We start from the raw sequence: 27,900 nt of genomic DNA, 5'->3' as shown, positions 1-27,900 counted from the left end.
TCCATTACTTTCAATGGGAAAGTTTGCTTCAGTTTATGAACGCTTTAGTTTAAGTACTCTGTGGACCATCTGGAACAGATTAATCCACTTTCCATTACTTTCAATGGGAAAGTTCGCTTCAGTTTATGAACGCTTCTAAAACCAATTGTGTTCATAAACCGAGGTACCACTGTAATGTAATGTTGCCTTAGTACAATTTTTGGTATCTTGAGTAAAGTTTGCATTTTCCCATGCAGTGAGGGAGGAGGTTAGGAAGTGGGCCAATAAGACAGGAAAAAGATATTAGAGAAGAATACAGCGATCTTACAAAAGCATGCCTATGGCACAAAAGGGAAAAATCAATAGGTATTTCTTTTACAAATGCAGATTAATTCTGTATAGCTTACTGTTCTCAGTGGAGGAGAATGAACAAGCGCCAATAACAGTGGTAGATTTCCCAAGGGGAAAAGATGAATATGACAGTTTGCTAAAGGAACTCAGAGTCACAGTCAAAAATATTACCAAGCTTCAGAAGATCGAATGGATGGGCTAAAATGAACTCATTCCCACAGTGCGAAAGAAATGAGACAAGATTCACTCCTGAATTGATAAACTACAAAGGAACTCTGGACAAAGCAAGAATGAAACTTACAAAAACTTACAAACTGTCTAAGGGCGTATAGAGAAAGAACTCATTAGTTACTGAAAAAAGTGTTCAATATTGCAGCTGAGGGGTAGATGTTAGGAGCGTGAGATTCTGATCGGAAGATGTACATTTTCTTGATATGGGGTAAAGAGAGAACTTCTGACTGTGATCAAGTGCAGCAGTTGAGGTCAATATAGGTGTCATTTCCCCCATTTATGGAGCATGCCTGCACCACTTTGTGGCCCTGTCTCTCTTTCTGCTCTTTCAGAGGTGGCAGCCATTTTGTGTTACGCCATATCACAACGTCTGCCATTTTTGTAATCGGAGCTTCCAACCCTTTATGAGCATTCTAAATGTGCCTACCGGCACAGAAGGTTAGTGGTCTCTGCTTCACAGAGCCACGCCGTATTTTCATGCTTCCTTTTTTTATTTCTGTGGCCCTTTGGGGAGAATGGAATAATATTTTCTTCACCACACAGTGCTAAATAGCAAACAAGTGATGGATTTACATTTCCCCATATTTTCTTTATTTTCATGTTCAGGTGCATTGTCATAAAAGGAGCAGGGGTGAGGATAAATCCTGTATCCTTTGACACAAGGACTGTCTTAAGTAGAAATGACTTCTTTCTTGTTTACTTTCCTTTCTCTCTGGCCATCAACAGGTCTCTTCTTTCTCAATTTGCTACTTCCCCATAGTATCTTGAAACCAAAAGGTATCCTTTAAGGATTGGTTCCTTCATCTTCTTTTAAACTAAAAAGGCATGAAAGTGATTGAAAGTTGGACAAACTTAGTTGGTCTCTAAGGTGCTACTGGAAGGAATTTGTTTATTTTGTTTTGACTATACCAGACTAACACGGCTACCTACCTGTAACTGAAAGTTGGAGATTGCACATCTAACTGTGTACACACTCAGGAGAGGAATGATTTTCTCAAGTTTCTTTTATTTGTTTCCTTGTGGAATTGAATGTGTCCACCTCTTGTCACATAGTGCGCAACCTTATTTTCCTTTCTTTGCTCAACCAAGTTGAGAAGTTTCATTACTGATAGGGATGTGAGACATTGTTTTCCATTCCACTCTGTGGAAGCACCACTGCTTCCATTCCACTGCAGTTCATCTTCTGCCAAAAACTATATCATGCACCTTGCTGTACACTGTGTTGAAAGGATGCCATTTATGTAACAAATTACTAAAATTATGTTATTACTTTATTCCAACTCCATTCATTTCAGTGCAAAGGAAATGCAGGGCAAACTGAGGCATGGAATTTAATCAGTTACATATTGGTGATAAACAGAACCTCCAGCGTCAGTTGCAGTATGTCTTTGAAAACCAGGTCCTATAGGTTAAACAGTGCCCAGAATAATTGGTCTGGACATTAGTGGAAACAAGAGGCTGAAACAAACCACCTCAAGCATTTCAGTTTGCCAGGTAGAACAATCCCCCATCTCCTCCTCATACGCCAACAAGGTTTGTTGGGTGAATTCCGCCCTATAATTATTTACATTTCTCAGTAGCTATATACAAAAGAAAGAGTCTCAAAGCAACTGGACAAGATTAAGAAGAGTTCTTATGAGTCTTTCCCACGCTAGTGCTGATTTTGGAAGTCTATGGCACCTTCCGATCTTCTCTGATCTTTCTTGTTATGTATTCAGTGGTCTGTGGTGTCTTGCTTTGTGGGAACCCACCTACACTTCATTTCTTACCCACAGAATTGAAGTCGACAGAATCATGAATATGAAACTAATGCAAACACCGAATCACTAGCTTGCCAGGAACACTACTCAGAGGAGGACTTTATTTAGAATAATGCATTCAGTCTGGTTTGGTGCATGTTACTTTTATGTTTTTCCAGTTACTCATGGTTCCCTGAAGGAGATATGAAAGCAGTATCACTGGAATTGGTCACACACACAACCCCCACACACATCAAGCAGAATAATTCCTGGAAAATGTGACAACATTTTTGTTTGGTGAAATATAGCAATTAGATGATTAAAAGTAAGGTGTCAACAGCCGAATTTGATGAAATCTGCTCAAACAAGGTTTGGGTTGAGGAGAGTTAAGCAAGGTATTTTTTAAAGAATGTTCCAAATAAAAAGCTATAAAATGGAAGACTGATTTGGGCTGCCAACTTATACAGTCATACCTTGGATCCCGAACTCCTTGCGAGTCGAACGTTCCAGCTCCCAGACGCCGCAAACCCGAAAGTGAGTGTTCCATTTTGCGAACGTTATTTGGAACCCGAATACCCAATGAAGCTTCCACGGCTTCCGATTGGCTACAGGAGCTTCCTGCAGCCAATCGGACGCCACGCCTTGGTTTCCGAACATTTTGGAAGTGAAACGGACTTCCGGAACCGATTCCATCCTACTTTCCGAGCTGCCACTGTATATACTTACCTGAGAATGGAACTTACTTCTAAGGAGACACATCTAGGATTGTGCTGACATTGGGGCAACCATGTGTCCTAATTTACAGGGAACAGACCCCTGTTTGGATGAGTTTTCTATCTGAAGGCCTATCTGGTTTTAGTCCAGTTTAAAAGATAAAGGAACCATAAGAAGGGAGAGATGGAGGGATGGAAGTTGCCTGTTGACAGCACACTGAGAAAGCACACAGGTTCCCTGTTCTCAGTCTTCCCCACCATGGGGAGATGTATTGTCTTTCTATTTAAATTACAGTAATTATTTCTCAGTTTGCATCTATATATATAAATCAACACGTGAACACTTTATGCAAGCCTATACCCTCCTTCCTTCCTTTCTTTTAGGACCAAAAACTAGGTCTGAAGAACTGTGGTCACACAAGCCAAACAAAGGCCATTGTGGCTTACCAGGGCTGGGCGGGCGGGCGGGGGGCATTCTCTGGAGCTGCATGAAGTGTTTGGCACAATACATGACTGGCAGGCTGATTTTAGCATGGGGAGGGGGATCAGATGCTGAGGAAGCAGGAGTGGAAAACACCGCCAAAAGAACAGAAGCATAGATCTGGCGAGCGATAGAGAGTGGCTGCAGAAGTGGGAGAGTTGTGCCAATGAGGAAATGAAGAAATGCTAAAAGGAGAGGAGCTTGTAGAACTGTGTCGAGAAGATTGAAAAGTGACGAGTGTCACCAGCCCTGTCTGTACATTTAAGGCAGTATCATGTCACTTCAAAAAGTCATGCCTTCAGTCAAAGAATCCTGGGGGTTGTAGTTCGTTCTGGGAATTGTAACAGAAAAACGAAAATTTGTGCACGTGGGAAGGCTGAATACTGATGGTGTATTCCACAGATTATCCTTAACGTCCTCTGGCAACTGGCTCTTGCTTCTTTCCTGGTGTCAGGTTTAAAGGAAAAGGACCATAAATGGCATACAGGGAACTCGCTTCATTATTCCACATGAGTATACCCCACGTGAACTCCATGGAAACATTCTGTGAGTTGAATTCCACCAGCCATGCTGCATGCATTAATGCTCAATTCCCTGTGAAGTCAATTAAAAAAGGCAAGGCTTTAATAATATGCTATGATTGTGTCAACAGAACGGCATGAAGCTGTTTTTGCTTTCAGTTTCACTGGCCCTCAAGTACACTTAGGAATTTTCTGTGGGACTCTCGGAGAACAAAGGACAATCGGAGAGGCCTTTTTGCAGCTGGAGATTCTGGGGGTGGGGGTGTGAGAATGCTGTAGCAAAGACCAGGGAGGCACCACCGAACATTTATTTAGCCATTCCAGCATTAGAGAACCTGATCCTAAAGAAACAGGGTGGTCTTGTTTCCTCCTTTACGAGGCAAGTCCTCCATCTGAAACAATGGCACTTCCTTGCCCTTGCAATTGAGGGGGTCCAGGGCCGTGTGACGTCAGCATGTCGTGTTTGCAACCCCCATGGCATGTGTGCATGACATCAGCACGCCCCGCAGCATCATAGCTGCCAAGTTTTCCCTTTTCTCACGAGGAAGCCTATTCAGCATAAGGGAAAATCCCTTTAAAAAAGGGATAACTTGGCAGCTATGCGCAGCATGCGTGAGTGATGTCAGCATGCCCTGTGGCATACTCGCAATGCGCACCCATGCCCCACAGTGTATTGATGTTACTCGTGCATGCCACGGGGCATACTGATGTGTTGTGTGGACACCCCTCGGTGTGCATTCGCAACTGCTGCAGAACTTGGGGGAGGCGGCCCTTTCATGAGAAATGGCACCTACGATTTGAAGGGTTCTCCCATCTGAGTCCAGGTTAAAAATAAAGATTTATAAGAACCGCGTTACATGGTCGGCATTCTTTGGCATAGAGTCAGAGTTCTCTTGCCAGGGACTAGATGCTTTGCGAGCCATGGGATTGAGTGCCACAGTCATCTCTGCTTATGTATTATGGAGACTATATGGCAGCAATGTGCTTGTAAAATATAAAAGCAATAACTTTCTACAAAAATCCTGGATTCTAAATCAACTTTTCTCCAATTCAAATAAAAGAGAAATGGTATACAACTAATCGTTTATGAGGATATTTGCATACAGTATAAAACCGGAGTTAAACATTAGTTTAGACATCCTAAAAGCTGGTCAAATGTTTGGCAAGTTCATAACCTCCCTGAAAATGTTAAATAACCTGTGAAAATTAACAAAACGTCACTCTGCTGTAAAAATATGGAGTGCATTGGTTCAGCAAAAAACATAAACCCAAGGAAAGATTATTGATTGTCCCAAATACGGTCTCAGCTTCCTTGTTAATAATTGGTAGATTGTTGAAATTATGAGCTCTTCAGAAAGTAAAGCTTACTGCAGGTTTTAATCTTTTTTATTATTATAACAACTGCATTTAAAGACAATTGGGGGAGTTGTCTGCTGTTTGTTAAATGGTCCAGAGCAGAGATAATGTTTGAACTTGGAGCCCATAGGAAGAAGAGGTGGGGGTGGGGGTGGGGGTGGGGGTGGGGGTGGGGATTTGATTCAGATCACAATGAAAGGAGTAACTTCCTAATCCACACTTTTCCAAACAATATGCAGACGAAAACACAGCCATCCTTTAAGATTAGCACACCTCCAAATATTCAGTGTTGTTCTCCAGGTAAAGCAATTTGTACAAAATTACTTATTGTTGCAAGCCACTCCAATCTCTGAGTGGTGCAAGTTTCGTTTCCAGGTGTTCTAGGCACACTTACACAGGGTCTGTCATTCTTTTTGGCACAGTGGAGACTGTGGTGTCTTTATGATATATGGTTTATTTACACTGAGCCTACGATGGAGGGTTTCATGGCATTAATAATACAAGATTATATTAGAGGCAATTGCTTTGCAAAAATATGAATATTATGCATATATTAGGGAAAGTTTACACTAAAATACTGATGATTTTTCACGAGAAACTTTTTTAAAAATAATAATAATAATAATGCAAACTTATGTGGAAAGAATTGAAGACCTAGTGAAATGGGAAATTGGGAGAAACCAAAACTGTAAGATTCACTCATTCCTAGTAGGAAGATCTCCATACTTTTATCTGTTTTAGTATTTTAACTTTTGTATGTTTTACAGTATGGTTGCGAATTTTCATCAGTTTATTGTTTTATCTTTTTGAAAACTGCATGGAGGTGTTTTTTCTTCCTTTTTCAATCAAGCGGTGTATACTTTTTAAAAAATGAATACATACGTACACCAGCAATGACTTGCGGAGTTCCCAAACATTGTGGCAACCACGATATCTGACAAATTACACCTCTTTTCAGGAAGCTAAATTTATTCCTTCCTAAATAAAAAAATTCCTTAAGTAGCACCTTAAAGACCAACTAAGTTTTTATTTTGGTATGAGCTTTCGTGTGCATGCACACTTCTTCAGATACACTTGAAACAGAAGAGCCAGACCCTTATGTATATACAGAGGGTGATGGGGGGGGGTGGGAATGGGTGATGGGCTGATAGGAGTGGTAAACCTGTTGATGGCTGTTAACGACTGCTGATGACTGCAATTGGTCCTGCGGGGAAAAAGCAAAGGCTGAGGCGCTAAAGAAAGCTTGATCATGCATAATGAGATAAGAATCCTATGTCTTTGTTCATCCCAGGTGGCTCCATGGTTTTAAGCTTGGTAATGAGTTCCAATTCAGCAATTCAGTTTCAGTTTGGGTATTGTTAACTTTTGTTTGCAAGGTTCCACTGATGGTTAATGTTTGAACCAGGTTGTTGGAAGGGGAAATTTTCAAGCAAAAATATAATACCTGCTCCTGTTCACAGCCTCACAACTGTGTTTGAGGGAAGAGAATGAGATGAATAAGGGTGTCTGCACTTCCCTCAAAGACAGGCATGGCCCAAATTATTTGTGATGTGGTGCTGCAGACAAAGGTTGGCTAGATTTCTGAGCATGTTCTTGGTTCCTGTGCAGGGACCATGAGGCCAAACTGGCCTGATGCCAAACTGCCTCACACAAACTGAATGCATATTCTAGAACATTCTGCAACTTCAAGGCGTTTACACAACAGAAAAGTCGTCAAGGAAAGAGTTCCCTCTGGGCAGAGAATATGAAAAACTTTGGTCTAGAACAGTCTACACCATAAGGGCTTAATGGCATTCCTCTGTCTTGTTTTTGTCATCTTTTATAATATTTGCCAAAAATTAGAGCTTCAAAACATGAATAAAGATTAGGTCTCTTTCTGCTCATTATGTAAACAAACACTAGTTAAGGCTCTCTATGCCCAAGAGAATATTTGTTTTAGACATTTATGAGAACATAATGCCTTTACCAGCAGATGGTTATAGTCCATATTTTACAGCGGCAAAAGGGGAAATATATATATAAAACAAGTTGAACACTGTAAAAGTTTCTCTCTCATTTGCAAGCGAGGTAAAAAAAAAGCAAGGCTCAGGGGAACAGCTGTTGTGAGGGACTAGTTTGCAAATTAAGTAGAATGATTTTGTGAGGGTAACATATTCCTTAATTTCCACTCAAAAATGAGCCCAAAATCAATTTAGTTCTGTAATAATGGCACCCCCCCTGCCCACAAGCTCTACAATTAGTGTGTTGCAAGAGACAGTTGGCTAAAATCTTTGTTCATAAAGGTAACGTAGATAAGGTATCTGAAGAAGTGTGCATGCACACGAAAGCTCATACCAATGACAAACTTAGTTGGTCTCTAAGGTGCTACTGGAAGGAATATTTTAATTTTGTTTCGACTATACCAGACCATCACGGCTACCGGTACCTACCTGTAAGTAGATAAGAGACTCGCTTGCTTGCCCACTTCACATGGTTGTTGTATAATGTATATAAATATATACGTAGTAGCAGATCATTTCTCAGGTGGCTTTAAAGAACTTAAAATCCTAGTGCATTCTAGTACTGTATAGCTCTGTTTGTGTGTGGGGGGGATATTATTCATGTTCACAAGTCTAACAACTGGCCTGTTGTTTGTTATGTTTCAGTGACACGCTCATCAGTGCATATTAATATCTGTCCTGGAGGTCTGAGCTATGCTGTGGGGGCCCAGATGATGATGATTTTTTTTATTTATACCCCACCCATCTGACTGGGTTTCCCCAGCAACTCAGAGCGGCTCGCAACAGAATACTAAAAACATAAAAAACTTCCCTAACCAGGGCTGATTTCTGGTGTCTTCTAAAAGGCAGGTAGTTGTTTATTTCTTTAACATGGCGGGGGGGGGGATACCTGTCTCTGCCCACATGTTGCCTCAAATCAATTTTGGGGCAACAGGGGTGTTTAATTAGGTAAAGGTAAAGGGACCCCTGACCATCAGGTCCAGTCGTGACCGACTCTGGGGTTGCGCGCTCATCTCGCATTATTGGCCAAGGGAGCCGGCGTATAGCTTCGAGGTCATGTGGCCAGCATGACAAAGCCACTTCTGCCAAACCAGAGCAGCACATGGAAACGCCGTTTACCTTCCCGCTGTAGTGGTTCCTATTTATCTACTTGCATTTTGACATGCTTTCGAACTGCTAGGTTGGCAGGAGCTGGGACCAAACAATGGGAGCTCACCCCATCGCAGGGATTTGAACCGCCGACCTTCTGATTAGCAAGCCCTAGGCTCAGTGGTTTAACCCACAGCGCCACCTGGGTCTTAATTTAAAACTGTGTTCAGTTGTGAAGCAGAGCCCTCTTCCACCTGACGACCCATTTCCTGACAGATTTCCTAGATCACTACCAGTGGGCCTGCCCTAACCGAGGACAATCTGGAAGTGCCTTGGCCCAACTTGGCCCAAGCCTAGCCCTCCCTGAATCAGCTCAATTTGGTTCAGGATTCATCCAAATAGGGTGCATGGACCTGTTAAATGCAACATTCCACCTGAATTTCGTTTTCTGCAAATATAGGTAGCAAGGCTGTCTCCGCCCTGTGGAAAACCCTAGATCAGTGGCACTGGAAGGATGCAATGAACGTTACAGATGAGACTAATGGGGAAATTGCCTTTGGCTGCTATCACGTACCCTGGCGAGAGCTTGGATGTCTGGCAACATCTGTATCACAGTTCATCTGCTGGTGTAAAAGACAGAGGAGAAATGGTCGTGCCTGTTGTGGCTGAGGTGAGGAGGTGACCCCAAATCCTTCCCACTGAGCGAGTGCCAAAGTTGTGACTAAACAGTTCTTGCTCTTATTTGGCTCCCAAATTCAATTCGCGGGAGTTGGGCTGGGGGCTGGGGGTGCCCTGGGATAGAAGAATGCAATTGGCTGTAATGGTAATGCTGATGATCACGATCACAAAATTTCCCCAGCCTGTATATAAAATAGTAGCTATAATGAAACCTGCCACTTTATAAATGATCGATGATTTATGTAATTCTTCACAATTGTATAAGAATGCAGATCTAATGTCTATGATGCCTCCGACAATAGCATGTGCTCATTCAGTTATGACACATTCTATTATAGTCATCTTTGTTTAGCTCTGCTTTTCGAAATGAAAGCAGGATGCAAACCTAGATCTGTCACAGCTAATGAACTTATTATTGGGCATATAAATTTCTGCATTTAATTTCTCATTGTATGTTATCACCCATTGATTCCTCTTTCTTTTCATACATTTGCCCTGTCGTTATGAGAAAGATTAAGACCATCAATACAAGAAGGCTGTGAGTGTTGCTGTTCTCTGTGTTAAGCTCTCTCTCTACCTCTGACCTCTTTTTCTTTGCCTTTATCATTGATCTGCTTTTATGTCATAGTGGCTCTAGTTATGCAGAGTTGTCACAGACCCACCTCTGAATGCCATTGGTTTATATGCTCTGGTGTCATAAAGAGGTTTATCAACTTTGAGCAGGTACACATGGTAGCTAATGAACTTCTGAGAGAGCTCTGAATACTGTGGTCCATGAGCAAACTTATAGGAATGAACATCCTCATCTCTGTGTTAATATCCAAAGTGCCTTTAAAGGACACTTTGGAGATATTCAATAGTTCTGGCATATTTTGATGAAAATTAATCCCAAATGCTGAAGACAGTTGGGAGACTTCAGTTGGAGCAGAATTTGGCAAACATGCTGAGTGTCATTTCACCGATCCTGGCCTGATTGCACTGGCTGCCAATTAGTTTCTGGGCCCAATTCAAAGTGCTGGTTTTGACTAATAATAATAATAATAATAATAATAATAATAATAATAATAATGTATTATCTATACCCCGCCCATCTGGCCGGGTTCCCCCAGCCATTCTGGGCGGCTTCCAACAAAACATTAAAATACAGAAATCCATCAAACATTAAAAGCTTCCCTAAACAGGGCTGCCTTGAGATGCCTTCTAAAGGTCTGGTTGATTGTTGTTCTCTTTGACCTCTGGTGGGAGGGCATTCCACATGGCGGGTGCCACTACCAAGAAGGTCCTCTGCCTGGTTCCCTGTAACTTGGCTTCTCGTAGCGTCTCCACCTCCATCGTTCTGCCCGGACACTGAGGTCCAACACCGAGGGCCTTCTGGCAGTTCCCTCATTGCGAGAAGCCAAGTTGCAGGGAACCAGGCAGAGGGCCTTCTCGGTAGTGGCACCCGCCCTGTGGAACGCCCTCCCATCAGATGTCAAAGAGAAAAACAGCTACCAGATTTTAGAAGACATCTGAAGGCAGCCCTGTTAATGTTTAATAGATCACTGTGTTTTATTTTTCTGTTGGAAGCCGCCCAGAGTGGCTGGGGAAATCCAGCCAGATGGGCGGGGTATAAATAATTTATTATTATTATTATTATTATTATTATTATTATTATTATTATTATTATTTGATTTTAAAAGTGTAGAGTTATAACAATACCAAATACATATCCATATTTAGAGATTTCTCTGAATCTCCAGACTTCCCACCCATCCATTTGTCAACATTTTCAACTGCATATTATTTCATAATCCATATTTTATATCTCTCCATATTGTCCATAATTTTTGTTACATTACAAGTGTTATTAGAACCTTGCTAATGTTTTCATCTGCTTACAGTGAGCTCCTAAATAAATTATAAATTTCCCCCATTCTTTATTGGAGTTTTTGTCTTCTGGGTTCCTGAGCCTTCCAGTCAATTTTGCCATTTAGGCCTATTCCGACAGCTCGGTTTGCCATTCCTCTTGGGTAGGGACTTTATCCTCTTTCCGTCTCTGGTCTAGTAGTGTCCATGTGGCTGTTGTCACATACATAAAAAGTATTTTCTGGTCCTTTGGGATATTGGTACCTACAATTCCTAATAAAAAAGCTTCTGGTGTTTTTTTGTGTTTTTTTAAAGGTTATTTTAAACATTTTTTTTCAATTCATTATATATCATTTCCCAGAATGCTTTTATTACCTTACCTGACCGCCACATATGGTAAAAGGTACCTTCTTTTTCTTTACATTTCCAGCAGGCATTTGTACTTGTCTTACGCATTTTTGCTAGCTTACTAGGAGTCAGAAATTTGTTGTTGTTGCTCAATAAAATCAAGTTTGTAGGAGCTGGAATTTGCAAACAAGGAAGATGTTGCTTTAGCAAACTTCCAATAATGGAGAGGCTTGATAGTCTGAGGGCATAATTGTTTAATTAATGGACAAGCCAATGCAACCGGGGAGAAAGATAACTTCCTTCCGCTTGCACTCCTGGGGTTGTTGTTCCGAATCCAACCCTCCATGCAGAACTGTGCTTCTTTGTAGGTAGCTGCTGCAATCTCTGTGCCAGCACAATGGATATTCATCTGGTTGGCCACTGTGAGAACAGGATGCTGGGCTAGATCAACAGTAGGATCTTCTTCTGTTCTTAAGACTGCCTTCCAGGTGGCTGTTATTATAAAAGCACCGGAGGAAGTGCATATTGGACAGACACCTCACCTTGGTTTAAATCCAGAGGAGGCAAAGGAAAAAGAGCCATCCAACTGGTATAAACAGGCTGATGTGCTATATGCAAAACTAGTCCCAACTGCTTGTGCAACATTTCTGCAACTAGCAGCAATTTAGTGTTTGGTATGGAGGAAACGCGAGTCTTGTTAAAACATTTATAGAGCAGGGCTACTCACAGTTCATCTGTTTGCAAAGACCCAACTGGATGAGCAAAAATATAGTCATTCTTTATGCACAAAATAGCAACTCTTGGCCCCCTTTACAAACTACAGTTCCCAGGATTATTCATAGCTGCCAAGTCTCCCGTTTTCCCCGGGAAAACCCCTTTTTTACTTACCTTTTCCCGGTGGTCCCCCGTATCACTTTGTCTCCCGTTTTTCTCCATTATTTTCTCCTGCCGGCGGCCATTTTTTTCTTTCCGATTTGCCCTTCTATGGGCACCAAAAATGGCCACCGCCAGCTTCAAAAGTCGCATCTACGCATGTCTGGAAGTGCATAGACGTAACTTCCGGTGTTGGCGGCGGCCATTTTGGTGCCCATAGATGGGCGAAGCGACACCGGAAGTTGCGTCGGCACACTTCCTGACATGCGTACAAGCGACTTTTGAAGCCGGCGGCGGCCATTTTGGGTGCCCATAGAAGGGCAAAGCAACACCGGAAGTTACATTGACGCAACTTCTGGTGTAAAATGGCTGCCGTTCCCGGATTCTGCAGTCCGGAACTTGGAAGGTAAGGATTATTTCAGTTTAAAGTCACATTGTACTATTGGGCAAATTGGGCAAAGGTCATATGCAAAAGAAACCTTTTGAAATCACTGGACCGGACTAACTCAAGTCCATAGCTTTCAGTGGGTTTACTCTCAGTATGACTTAGGTGAATACAATTCAATGTGTGGATGTTCTTGAACATGTATGGATGATATGGATGATTCACGTGAAATAGAGAGGTGTCTTTTTGGAAAGGAAATAAAAAAAATTCCTTCCAGTTGCACCTTAGAGACCAACTAAATTTGCTATTTGTTACCTATATCTTTGGAGAGGGTTAATGTATGAATCAGACTTGCACTCTCCCCAGATTATTTTGTTTTTTTCTTTCCTCTTTTCCCCTCTGCCCTCCCCCTAAGCTGACACTGGAACCACTCCTGGTCTCCTTAGATGTGAGTCAAATCAGCAGAATGAACCTCAGTGAATGAAGTGTTGCTTAAATTCTGCTATCAATATTTCTCCCCTGTTTAAGAAAAGGATGATTTATGAGCTGTGTGACATTTGGTGACATATTGCCTCACTTTGCTTTTTATCAAAATCTTTTATTGCTTCCCAAGGATACTTCAGTGACCAAGTTATCACTCTTGTGTTTTATCCCTAGAGTTGCTCATAGTTGAATTCATTATTCCCTAGGGAACTCATTATAGCAGAGGGGTTTTTTTCTGGTTGGAGGAAGCAAAGTGGTCGCTGTTCATTCCACTCTTTCACATGTGTTGCATTGCAGCAGAGAAAATACTGCAGTATTGCAAATGGAAAACTGAGCAATGAGACATCTTGGATGGTTACTGAAGCCCAAAGATCTGAGCAAGGAATTCATTTCAAACAGCCTTTATTATGAGCCTTTTTACACATACAATAAGCTAGATATAATTCAGCCTTGTCTGTATTAGCCTGCAATCACATGCGCATTCACCTTGGAGTAAATCCCATTAAGTTTGGTTACAGGTAGGTAGCCGTGTTGGTCTGGATCGAAGTAAAATAAAAAAAAATTCCTTCAGTAGCACCTTAAAGACCAACTAAGTTTTTATTTTGGTATGAGCTTTCGTGTGCATGCACACTTCTTCAGATACGCTAGATATCTGAAGGTATCTGAAGGTATCACGCTAGGTATCTGAAGAAGTGTGCATGCACACGAAAGCTCATACCAAAATAAAAACTTAGTTGGTCTTTAAGGTCCCATTAAGTTTGGCTGGACTTGCTTCTGAGTAGGCATGCCTAAGATTCTGCTATCAGTTAAAAAGAACAAATACAATTCCAGCACTCACAGAAGAAAATGTATTTTTAAGTCTGCCATCCTTTGCACAGTTATCTGGGGAATAAGTCCCACTGGACTCAATAGGACTTAATTCTGAGTTAATTTGATTCAGTTCCCATTTAAAAGCAAATCTATCTCATTCGTACTCTCTGAAACAATACATGAATTGAAACACAGCCATGCTTTGAAATCCCCACTTCTTTGAATTTTGCAATGCAGTTCTCCAGTGAGGTAATGTGTACAAAGATGATATACTATTGTTAAGTGGTGAATTTCCTCGAGGACTTTAAGAAACAATAGTAAACTGATGTGGAAATGCAGAGAACTGATTTTAAGACTGGAAAAATGAGAAACAGAGAGAAACTGAAATGGACAGATTCGCCTATCTCTGCTTCTGAGTAAACATATAGGGAGAGAAAGAAACGTTGCTATTATTTTTCCAAAAGGAAAGAAAACCTATCCTTTTCTGCTCTGAAACTGCCAGTGGCTCTGAAGTGGAGCTGAACTGAGTTAATAGATTTCACACACACACACACACACACACACACACACACAGAGAGAGAGAGAGAGAGAGAGAGAGAGAGAGAGAGAGAGAGAGAGAGCACCTCTAAGCTTTTGAGAATAACTGTTCCCTTTTGTAGTTTCCACTGTTTTTCAAGACAACTGTGATAAAATACACGGGTTTTAAAAGAAAAATATATAATTTGTGGTTGCATAAATCACTTCCTCTGTATTAAATACTTCCCCCTTTTTTTGAAGTCGGTGCACTAGCTTCTTGAAAGAATATGCAATGCCTGGGTAAACCGAAACCTGTTATTCCCAGAGTGGATGCTGCTAGCAGCGTACATGCCAATCTGCACACTGTTCCATTAATATTAAAGACTTTTTGGTATAGATTTTCAAGTCTCAGCTTACATGCCGGCTAAACACACAGGCATTCCTGCTGGGTGTAAACAGAGAGAAGTCTGTCTACCAAAGTTTGTTTGCTTTCAAGATATGTATTATGTCAGAACAGGGTTGGGGAACTACAACCGAAGCACAGCACCTGCTCCTCTGCCCAATTTCATGTAGGTGGGATGGAAGGAGAAGCAAGAGAGAGGGAAGATGGAACCAGAAAGTGGGAGGGAGAGAGAGGGATATATATGAATGTAATGAACCAGCCCTTCCTCGCCCATCTGGCCAGTATTCAAATTGGGTCTCTCTCAATGTAGATGCATTCAACCCTAACTTAGATGAGTGGCATTCAGATCAAAGCAATGCAGATAAGTTGTGTTCTTCGAGTTCATCCCAGATATTGCCTCGGGGTTTCATTTAGGTACATTGCTGGGGGTGGGGTGGGGTGGGGAGAAACTTGATTCAGTGAGGCGAATCTACCTAATTCACTCTTTCTGAAATGATTCGCGAAACAAAACCCAGCCTTTCCTTCAAAATTTGCACTTCTCTGAATTTTGCCGTGCAGTTCTCCTGAAAAGTAATGCGTACAAAAATTCATATACCAGTACTAGGGGAAAGTGTGCATGAAAATTAGTGACCAAAGCATACAAAATAATTGTATAAGGGGGGACTTCTTTTTTTTGCAATAATGTGTATATTAGGCAAAATGCATACAAAGATTTTTTTGTTTTTTTAAAAAGATTTTTATTGTAGTACGAGAATTTTTACATACATTGTATTCTCTCCTTCCAATTCTTAATTTCCCGTACCATTTTTCCTTTTCCTTCCCACTCCCTCCCCCACCCATAATCCATTGGAAGGGTTCAAACAGTTGTCCTCAGCCACGGGCACAATGTCTTTAATTTCCACTGAATGTCTTCTGGTCCAGTAGTTGTTATCCATTGAAGATAGGGGTTCCATCTGGTCCTTATCATGTGCATACAAAGATATTAGGAGAAATTCACACTAAAAGTCACTCCGCTGGTGATTTTGAAATAGTGATCTGCACACTTTGTATAAAGTACTTTTACATTGCAATGTAGCCGAAACAAAATTCCAAGTACTGTACTGTATATTAGTACTTGGCCAATAAATTATTATTCTATTCTAAAATTATGCTGAATTTTCATGTAGACTTCATTTTGTTTTGTTTTTTAAATCATGTGAGGGCAAATATTTTGTTTCTAAATTAGTAAATTAATATTTGCTGTTACTGTTTTAGCTATGGGATCACAGAATCATAGAATTGTAGTGTTGGATGGGGGAGGGCACACAATTTTAAGCTGATCTAACTTGGACAGGACACTTGACAATGTGTGTATCTTTGCATAATGGTGATCAATATGCTAACATTTGCTTTGTTCTCAAGCATGAGATATGTATTGATATAGGACTGTCATAAACTATGGATGATGGGTCGCAGGATTAAAGAGCTAAGGTAAAGTATCCAGGTCTTACGTTTGTTCCTTGCTTTGATCAATTGTCCTGCATGATGAATGGGAAAGTTCAATAGTAAAGGACATCTATATTCTGTAGCAGGGGCGTACCCAGGATCAAATCTAGGGAAGGGGGGCAAGCTATGGTCATTCAGGGGCGGGGCCAAGGCACGGGAGGGGAGGGGCCCACGAAGTGGGAATGTGGGCGGGGCTACAGGGCCAGTGGGCCCGACAACACCGTGGCGGTGGCGGCTGCAGCAGCCACCTTGTGCTTCTGGGGCTGGTGGCATCAGTGGCTACCCTGCTTGGCTGGAGAGGACGGGAGGGTCGGGCAGGCAAGAGGGGGTGGCGGGGCGGGCGAGGGCGATGGGATCACGCCGTGGGATTGGACCTTTAGGGAGCCTGGCACCACACCAAAGGGCCTCTCTTTCACCACCCCAACTCCCCCCCCCGGCTATGTGGCAACTCTGCCGCCTCCCTGCCTCTCCTCCGTCAGTCAGCTTCAGCCACTGCAGGAGCTGCTCCTGGCGGCAGAGGCTAGAGAGGACTGCTGCTAACAATTGGGCAATATCAAGCAGCGTCTTCCCCGGCCACGTTCACCACCTGCGCACAGCAGCGGCGAGGCGCGTGGGGCTTAGAGAGCAGCGGCCCCTTCCCCCTCCCACCCGCCCCTCAGGCGCTTTCCCGCCTTCCTCTTCCTCCCTCCTCAGTCAGCGGCGGCAGAGGCACCATCCCCCTGCCACCCTCCCTCCCTCCCTATCGGCCAGGCCAGGCGGCACGCAGGTGGCGAAGCTTGAGGCTGAGGGGCACGCTGGCGGTGACCAGCGCTAAGAGAGCTTGGGGCTGCCCTCGCCATGGTCCCCCGCCGTTGTTGCTGTGACATCAGCCTGCTGCTGCTGTGCCTCGTCCTCCTCCTCCTGCTGCTGCTGCTGGTTGCCTCTGCCTTGGCAGGGGCGGCCCCGGCATGTCCTCCTTGCCGCCCAGCGTGGACTCAGTGCAGGGGCTGGCCCGGCGCGCCTCCGTGGTGTTCGAGGGCAAGGTGCTAGCTCACAGCGTGGTGGAGCCAGGAGGAGGAGGAGGAGGAGGAGGAGGAGGAGGAGGAGGAGGGAAGAAGCGACGTCACCCTGCCGGAGCTACAGCATCCAACCGCTGCCTCTGCTTCCAGCACCGCCTTCTCAGGGACTGCCCCCTCACCCTCGCCAGCTCCCAGGGCGACAGTGCCGAGCCCCAGCCTGCCCAGCCAGAGCCCACCGCCCGTCTCCTAGGTGACTCGGGTGTGCGTGCACCAGGTGTGGCCGGCCAAAAACGGTGGGCTTTTTGCTTCGGGGGGGGGGCAGCTGCCCCCCCTGCCCCGTGCTGGGTACGCCCATGTTCTGTAGTAATATTGTTGGGATGATTTAGTTACACAAGTAGATGGGCTGGTTTACTGTTTTTCTTTCAGGGTGGGAGGCTGGTTTACTTTAATCACTCTGGCTATTCATTTTAGTACATACCTCAAAAGAACCATATTATCCAACATTCTACATGGAACAGGTCAAAATAAGATTACATGCTACTTGTAAGTATTTCATAACATTTGAAAATGTTCATTACCCATAGTCTGTGGCAAAAACAGAGGCCACATTTACATGGAAAGAAGTTTTAAATGTGCACCAAATAATTTAGCATTCAAATGTAAACATAATCATGAAAGCCATTGGAACATTCACCCAAAATATAAGAATAGCATCAACAGTTTAATACTTTGGTACCCATGGAAAGCCTTTGTGTATATAAACACTTCAATGGGGTGAAGGGAAGCACAAAAAGATTGTAGATATCTCCCGAGAGTGGAAGCCACTATAGAGAATGCCCTGCTATGTGTCTCAACCAACTTCATATCCAAGAAAGACAGAAGATGGAGCAAGGCCTCCCTATCTGATCTGAGGGTGTCAGAAGGATGCTGGACAGCATAGCATTAAGTCATGTTGAGATATTTAGTCATATGGACCAAGGCATGGGAAAGGAAATCAGCTGATCCTCTAATTTTCAATAAGATCGAGCAAATTCAAGAGGAAATGGATTCCGTTATTTCCTCCCTCCTCCCTGAAATGTAGAACATAGGAAGCTGCCTTACACTGACTAAGATTGGGCAATATCAGCTTTTCAACATTGTGATGCATCACCAGCCAAACATCGTGATATAGCGATACATTGCAATGTTGAAAAGTGGAGGGTGGAACAAGCTGCATTGTGCTCTGGCCCTCAAACTAGTCCTGGGCAATGTATCAATACATTGCCCAGGCCTAATACTGATTCAGATTTGCTCCATCTAGCTCACTACTGTCTACACTCGTGGAGAGCTTTCTCCACCCTGAAGGCCACAACCTTCTGAAGACCATTTGCCAGGGGTTGGCAGGACCAGAGGCAAAAGCAGGGAAAGTAACAAAATCAGATTTTACCTTTGTACAGCCGTCCACTTTCTACATACCCTCACACACTCTGCTCCTTTCTCCATCCGGACAAGAAAGAGGCAGAGAATTATGAGAGTTCAAGAACACATTCCAGCTGGACAAAAATTATTGGGGTGCAAAGCAGGAGGTGTGTGGCCTAGGGAGAATTTTTAGGGCCAGAGAGAGGGGCTTCAGGGGTCTCCCAGGTCTGAGGTTTTCCCCTCCCCTGATCTACACTGCCTGGTAGCAGCCCTCCATGGTTTCAACTGTTTGGAGATGCCAGAATTGAAACTGAGACCTTCTGCATGCAAAGAAGATGGTGTATCGCTGAGCTGCAGCCTTTGCTCCCTGTGGAAAATGGCATGTTAGGAACATCATTCATATTATTTCCTTCCATAATTTTGTGACACACCCACATGATATTCTTTTGGAGGTCAGAATGATGCCCACTGTGAAGAGGTTGGTGACCAGCAGAAAGGAAGGCAAGAAATGGATGAAAGAATATAAGTAGCAGGATTTATTTGGTTGCCCTCCCTTGGGCACCCATGTTTACATGGGGGCTGCTTAGCAGGAGTGTAGCTCAGCAGCTACACTCGGGAACACATAAGTAATCTGGAAAACTAGGAATAATCAAGTAATCTGGAGAATTGGGACTGATCAAGTCCTGTTGCTGCATCCCTTCCCTGATGATAAATCCTGAAATTGGCAACGTTGAACTGCTTTCTCTTTCTTCACCACTGTGGAACTCACCAGCACCATTAGGTCCAGGCGTGACCGACTCTGGGGTGGCGGTGCTCATCTCACTCTATTGGCCAAGGGAGCCGGCGTACAGCTTCCAGGTCATGTGGCCAGCATAACAAAGCCACTTCTGGCGAACCAGAGCAGCACACGGAAACACCGTTTACCTTCCCACTGTAGCGGTACCTATTTCTCTACTTGCACTTTGACGTGCTTTCAAACTGCTAGGTTGGCAGGAGCTGGGACCAAGCAATGGGAGCTCACCCCGCCGCGGGGATTTGGACCGCCGATGTTCTGATCGGCAAGCCCTAGGCTCTGTGGTTTAACTCACAGCGCTACCCGCATCCCTTACTTGAGGCATAGTGGCCAAAAAATTACACAATTAAACTAGCATAGATGGAACTATAACAGAGAGTTTATAGGCTCAAATCTCTGTTGGGGATTATTTCCTCTTTGTGCATGGCAAATCTAACCATAACTATTTCTGAATATTTGATCATCTCTTATCTAGGCAAAAATGATCTATAGCTTCTTTCTCTATTTCATTTTCTTACTATTGTGTTTTACCTGCAATTTTGTTTTCATTTTTATTGCTTACATATTATTATTATTATTATCTTACTGATGTTTTTTTAAAAAACAACAACAAAACAGCTTTATTAAATTTTAAAGAGTTTGCAGAGGAAAAGGAGTCATTAAAAAGAAAGAGAGAGCGAGAGAGAGCTGTTTACTTTAAATGGGAGCCATCAAAGCATGGCTAGTTTCCCCCTTAGTTATAACTATATTTCAAATTTAGAGAAGTGCGTCCTTCATCATGTTTACAGAACAAGATGCATTCTAGGGAATGACGACTATCAGGGGAAACGAATAAGACATAAAGAGCAGGGGAAAGAACATAACAAGCACGTAAAAGTTTTGTTCTGAAGTGATAATTTTTACCTGCCAGAGCTGTAAAAATCAGTTTCACCTGCACTATGCTTTTAAAGCAGCATAACACCACTTTAAGCGGTTGTGGCTTTCAAAAATAATAATAATCCTGGGAACTGTAGTTTGTTATGGCTGCTGAGAGTTGTTAGGAAACCCCTGTTCCCTTTACAGAGCTCCAATTCTCAGTGTTCCCTGGAAAAGGCATTGATAGTTAAACCAGAGGCTTTTTTCCAGCTGGAACTTTCCGGAACTCAGTTCCGGCTCCTCTCAGGTGGGCACCATTGCCACTCTAAGAGAACGAGGGAGGCATTCATGGTGAGTTCCGGCACCTCTTCTTCTAGAATACAGAAAGCCAAAAAGAGAATAAAGTGAGGATAACACACAAAACCCCACCATATATACATAAAGTGCTTGGCAAGGAAAAATCCTTTTGTATTGTTGTTCTCATATGTTGCCTATAGCAAGACCTGCTGAATTCTAAGAACTTCTCCCCAGAATGATTGCATTCTTAACCATAAACAGGACCACAGCAAGCCTAAAATGGCAAGGCAATAATACCTGTCTGTCAAATGACAAATTCTGCATGGTACAGTTTAGCAGTAGGCAAACAGAAGCAATCCTCCGGGGCCTCAGCGCTCTCCTGATGCCCTTGACAAACACAAATATTCAGTAATAGATTTGCTGTCTCATCCTATTACACTAAATGTTGCTTGACAGCTTCTGAATTTAAGAATGTTCACCTGCCGCACTCATGGAACGAAGAACTTATCTGAAGGGTCACAGCAGAAAGAAGCAAGGTGCATTTCATATGGCTCTGATCTCTGGCCAAACTTTTCATTGGCTTAAGGTACAATATTACCGAGACATAGCTTGCAGGTCTAGTGCTAACCTCAAATCAGGCCCGTCCTAGCCATAGAGGCTAGTGGTGCAGAGAACCACGGCGCCGGGCGCTAGAGGGCGCTGGAAGGGCACCAAGTGAGCGCAGGGTTCCGGTGATCTGGCCAGGACTGCGCTCCTTCTCCAAGGACTCCGCGCTGCGCCTCCTTCTCATTTCCCCAGCGCTGGGTTCCGCTCAGTTGAGCTTTGCCACCAGCGCGCGCACAGCGCCCAAGCAGCTCTTGCTGGTCCCGCGGTGCGCGCGCTGGTGGCGAAGCTAGACTGAGCGGAACCCAGCACTGGGGAAACGAGAAGGAGGCACAGCGCGGAGTCCTTGGAGGTGGCCTCCTGCTGCCGCCACGGTCCACTTAGCACTCCCGGGCCCTTGGAGAGGCTCTGGAGGGGGGCGCTGGAGGGACCTAGCACCAGGGCGCTGGATGGGCTTAAGACGGCCCTGCCTCAAATCCATATACAACCATAAACCAGCATAGAGCAGGCAGGCATACAGCATAGAGCAGGCATGGGGAACCCGTGGCTCTGCAGATGTTTTTGGACTTCCATCAGCCCGTACCAGAATGGACAATAGTCATGGATGATCAGAGTTGTAGTCTAGAAACATCTGGAGGGCCACAGGTTTCTCACTACTGGGTTAGAGTGTCAAACTAGGACCTGGGAAACGAATGCTAAAATCCCCACTCAACCATTAAGCTCACTTGGGCCAGTCCGTCATGCACTCTCAGCCTATCCTACATCATAGTGTTGATGCAATAATAAAATGGGAAGAGGCAGTGGTGTAGCAGTGGTTTTGGGCACCCAGGGCAGGGCAAATGTTGTGCCTCTCTGGTGGACTGTGCAGCTGGGATTGAGGAGGCCTCGGCAGCATGCACAGAGCCCATGTGGAGGGTGAACGGAACCCGCCTCCAGCAGGCTCCTTGCCCACTGCCTTCATCCACCTGCCCACTAGGCCAACCCCCCTGCTGCCACGCCTCAGCTGCCAGGGCTCTGTGCTTGTCATGGGGGGTGCCTGATCGCGCCCCGTCCAAAATGTGCACCCGGAGCCACACCCCACGCCCCCGTTACACCTCTGGGAAGAGGGGCAAATGCGTGTGGCACCTTGAGCTCATTGAAGAGCTGCAAAGATATAAAATAAATGAAGGAAACTTCCTCTTCGTGTTTGAGGGAACCGTGTCCTCATACCTCATTTGCCAAAGATGGTCCTGAGAGCGTGAAAACTCACAGTGAGACAATCTTTCAAGTGAATGAGAACCCGCGTAAGTAAATTATGGTGCAAATGGTCTCTGTTCACTCAGATCCTTCTGCTGCAAAAATAGGGGGGAAGGGGAAGGGACACTCGGTTGCAGGTATGGACTGTAGTTCACGCTAAAAGCGATTGCACCATCAGGAAAGAATACCATTCTAAATCAAAGTCTAAAATGTGCTGCAAATGTAAAGAAAAAGAGGGTACATGTTATCAAATGTGGTGGTCATGTAAGATGATAGAAGACTTCTGGGAAATGATAATGAACTGGAAAAAATGTCGAAAATAACTTTTCCTTTTTTTTCTTTTAAAGATTTTTATTGAAGTACGAGAATTTTTACATACATACATTATATTCTCTCCTTCCAATTTTAAATTTCCCATACCATTTTTCCTTTCCTTTCCTTTCCCACCCCTTCCCCCACCCACAATCCGTTGGAAGGGTTCAAACAGTTGTCCTCAGCCACGGGCACAATGTCTTTAATTTCCACTGAATGTCTTCTGGTCCAGTAGTTGTTATCCGAAAATAACTTTTCCTAAGAAACCAGAAGCTTTTCTTTTAGATATTATAGGACCAAAGATCCCAATGAACCAGACAAAACTTTTTATGTACATGACCATGGCTGTGTGGACTCTCTCATCCCAGAAATGGAAAGATGGTACAACTCCGACCAAGGAAGAGTGGCAGACAAAGTGGATGAACTAAGCCGAGATGGCAAAACTTATAGGAAGAATTAGAAATCAGGAAGAGGAGGTCTTTAATAAAGAATGGGGGAAAGTTTATAATTTATGATTATGATTTGATGGATATGTTAATTGGCTGTTTTTATTGGAAAATCAATAAAAAATGATTTTTTAAATAAAGAAATAAATAAAAAGTGTGGCACTTACTATAACAACTTCATGGTGAGTACCGGTACCTATTTTCCTAGGGGGCAAACCACTGGGTTTAAGTATGCTGACTTAAATATATATATTCATATTCACACTGTGGCCTTGGGTTGATTGTATAATAATGCCTTTGATCTGCGGGTTTCTTACCATTTCCTCTTGTCATGCAATCTGTCTGCTTACATTAGAATTTTCTGTTGTCTTTGTTCAGGTCTTGGGATAATTCAGTTGCGGCAGTTTGACATTTTCTGTTCTTGTTTTCATTTAGACTAGTGAAATCATGGCTCAGAACAACTTTGCTTTGGCTAAGATGATTTCCTTTTGCAGCTTTGATCTGGCTTAGTTTTGGGTTTTTTTAATCAAAAAGAAGAGCTTCAGTGTGGGTAACAAAATTTATTCTATGTGAACTACAAATTCATAGCCAGCTTGTGTTTGGATTTCCCCGAGTACACAAGACGCTTGGAAATGGACTGCAATAGTATGAAGCAATGGAGTGGACCATCATATTATGATGAAGACATATAACTTTTGGATTAAAACAAAACATAAAAGCGAGCTTTCAAAATGTTTCTATTGCTTTTTGTTAACATAAATAAGGGGTTAAATGCTGATACCCCAAACTGATAATAACTAAGGCTGCAATCCTAATCCCACTTACCTGGAAGTTAGTCCCATTGAATTTAATAAGACTTACTTCTGTGTTGACATTGTGAGGATTACAACTATGCTCGCCCTTAAAAAAAAAAAGTAGTTAAGCAGGCTAATAGAGTTGTCAGGGGCTTCTTGAAGGAAGGATAAAAGATCAATAATAACAAGGGAGACCTGTAGCGAAATGTTCTATTCAGATGTTCAGGTAGTAACTCACAACAAGCTGTGTGAGTGGTTAAAAAACATTGTTTCTCATGAGACCTGCATACTGTCAAATATTTCTCCAATAGAAATACCCTGCCCATCTGACTGGGTTGTCCCAGCCACTGGATGGCTTCTAACATATATAAAAACATAACAAAACATTGAAAAACTTCCCTATACAAGGCTGCCTCCAAATGTCTTCTGAAGGTTGCATAGTGACTTATCTCCTTGGCTCGCAGGTTGCATAACTCCCTACCCTCCAACATTTCTCCAATGAAAATAGGGACGTCCTAAGGAAAAGCAGGACATTCTGGGACCAAATCAGAAACTAAGGGTGGCTTCTGTAAATCCGGAAGTAAATCCAGGGACTTTTGGAGGGTATGTTATGCTATAGGTGGGCTTCTGTTCAGGGCTCTAGTCAACCTGGAACAGGAGCCCCATAGTGCTCCTGGCAATGGGGAGTTTCAGGAAGAAAGGAAAGGAAAGGAGTAACTTCTACAGTAACTTCATACATGGCAGGTGAAAGGAGTTCCTGCGAAAAGGACAGGGTCATCCTGTTCATGAGGCAGACTGAATCCAAGGGGTGGCTGCAGCAGCTTCCAGGTTCTGGTGAGATCTCCCATGAGATTGTGAGGAGGAGGAGGACTCTGAGAGATCCCGGTGGAAGTTGCAGCCACACGACCCCAGTAAGCGAGGTTTTCGCAGGGGCGGCAAAGGGATGGGTTCTGGGAATACAGGGCAGCAACTTCCCATTTCACCTCAGGTGGCAAAAGCCCAGCCCTGGAAAGGGAAGCAAAATCCTTTCCCATTTCCTCCCATCTTCCTTATAATGCAGGAAGAGTGGCAGTTTTGTTTGTTTTTGACACTACTGACAGTGGCGTAGTAATAGGGGGCGGGAGGCGCGCCGCCCTGGGCAGCAGGCTGGACGGGGCTGGCCACCTCCGATGGCCGCTGCTGCTGCCGCCGCACGATGCGTCTGCTGCCATGGAGGAGAAGCCCCGATGCAAGCGAGACTGCCTCACTCCGTGGCTTGCTCGTGGGGTTTGCCACGCCACATGGCTCCTGTGCGCGCATGCGTTGCGCACCGTGACACGTGCGTCGTGCGTCACGACGGATGTGTCATGACATGCGGCACATGCGCGTGATGGACACCCCACCCCTCGGCCTTCAGGTTTGCTGCCCCGGGCAGCCAGGCGGCCAGCTCCACCGCTGACTACTGATATATATCCCCAGTGCTATTTTTCCAGAAAAAGAACTTACCATGAATGCCTCCCTTGTTCTTTATAATGACAAGGCTGCCCACCTGAGAGGTGCCAGAACTGAGTTCCAGCAGTTTCCGGTTGGGAAAAAAAGCATATGCCACAAATCCTGACCTTCCCCTTCAAATGTAATTTATTAAGAGACTGAGCAGATCAATTAATTCCTCCCGCCCCTCCAGCTTCTCTCCTCCTATTTTTTCTGCCACCTTTAAATTCCACTTGTCATAGAAGCTTACAGATTGTTTATGTATGAGAGGAAATGTCTTAATTTTACAGCCGTGTGCTTCTGTATAACCAGGGAGCCCCCTAATTATAGAGAAACTACTCTCTTATTATAGAAGAACCACTATCTTATTTCTGGACAGTCCTGTTTTGTTTCCAAACCGATAGGAACTCAACCACCCGAGTTCAATGTTAGAGGGACTGTTGATAGCCATAAATTCATAAGGAATCGCAAGTGCCAGCCTCAGATGTGCAGATGCATCACCAAATTACTCGTATCTTTTAAAGTCAGGCTTAAACAGCGAGAGACAAATGAGGTCCGGAAAGTCCAGTAGTTTCCTTTGAATGGAGGGCAGCTATAGTTTTCCACAGACTCATTGCGTGCCCTGTACAGCATCTTTTCGCACAGCATCAAGCAATTATGTGCTTTTTTTAAAAAACCAACAACAACCCATTGAATGATTTGTCCTGGTTTCGTAATGCTATTTGGAATAATTGCTTGCCAGTGCAATGCAATAGTATATTGACCATCTGTCTGTTAATATCTTATTAAATGATGGCCTGACTTACACAACAATTCTTCAAATAGCTGCTGTTTTCTGTAATGTTTCATTGAACTCTTTTTGGGAGAATGATCGGGGTATTTATTTGGTGCATGGGAATAGAACAGGGCAGGGAACGTTACGGGACAAACTGGAAGTGTGAAGTCCTTATAGGTTTTCTTGGAGGCTTTTTTACATCTTAATTCAGAAAAGCCCCTCCCATCTGTATTGAATTGGCCTTAACCCAGCTGTGTCATTTTATCACTGTCGAGCTACCAAAAGAAGAAGAAAAATGGACATGTTTGGGAAAACAGAAACCACGCTACTGAAAACCCCCACAAAACTGCTTCAATCGTGTAACATTTGCAGACAGAAGAACCACATAATTGTAGAGTTGGAAAGGATCCTGAAGATCATCTAGTCCAACCCCCTGCAATGCAGGAATATTCAGCTGTCCCTTACAGGGGTCAAACTTGCAACCTTGGCTTTATCAGCACAATGCTCTTACCAACTGAGCTTGCATGACAATGTTATTTTATAACTGTTTTTTATTTTTATTTTCTCATGCACCGCTTCATTAACTTTGGGTTGTGCTTTATAAATCTGCAAATATGTAAAACAAAACAAAACAACCCGCTGTTCTTGAAAGGAGGACCTTTCTTGATCAGCACTGTGAATTCCCCCTCCTCATCTGTTACATAGCCATATAAATAGGTATCTATCATAAATCTCTTTGGCTCATGGAAATACATCTTTTAGTTCTCCTAGAAACTTGCAGAAATGCTATCTCTGATTCCACATAGGGCTGCTTGTGGTCAGTGAAGAGAAGTCTGCATATTTATTTATACATACATACATACATACATACATACATACATACATACATTAAATTTATATCCTGCCTTTCCTCCCAAAGGCACTCAGGCAAACAAATGCAACAAAGTTAAGACAATACAAATGGTAACAAAATAAAAACACATTTTAACTACAGTGGTACCTTGGTTCTCAAATGCCTTAGTTCCCAAACGCCGAAAACCTGGAAGAAAGTGTTCCGGTTTTCTAATGTTTCTCGGAAGCCGAACGTCCAATGCAGCTATCAGCTATTGTTTCTAGGATGCCTCCATGAATCAGAAGCTGCGCCTTTGTTTTCGAACATTTCAGAAGTCAAACGGACTTCCGGAACGGATTAAGTTTGGTGCTTTTGTTTTTGCTATTAATTTTGCGTTTTTGACGCTTTTAGGTTACGGCAATTTGTTTTTGTGACTGTGTGGAACCCAGTTCAGCTACTGATTGAATGATTGTGTGACTGTGGAAATCTACAATACTGCCTTATTTATTTCATAGTATAGTATATTGATTATTGCTTTCATTTTATGGATCAATGGTCTCAGTAGATAGCAAAAATCATGTCAAATTGCTGTTTTAGGGGTTGTTTTTAAAAGCTGGAACAGATTAATCTGTTTTGCATTACTTTCTATGGGAAAGCGTGCCTTGGTTTTGGAACATGCTTCTGGAACGGATTAAGTTTGAGAACCAAGGTACCACTGTATTAAAAACATCTAAAAACAAACAACCAGACCCCCGCAGTTAGAGTCATATGAACATAAAAGAGCCTGCTGAATCAGGCCAGTGGC

Source organism: Zootoca vivipara, chromosome 12 (genome assembly GCF_963506605.1).
Source record: "Zootoca vivipara chromosome 12, rZooViv1.1, whole genome shotgun sequence".
NCBI lineage: Eukaryota > Metazoa > Chordata > Lepidosauria > Squamata > Lacertidae > Zootoca > Zootoca vivipara.
Note: the sequence above shows the minus strand (reverse complement) of the source record.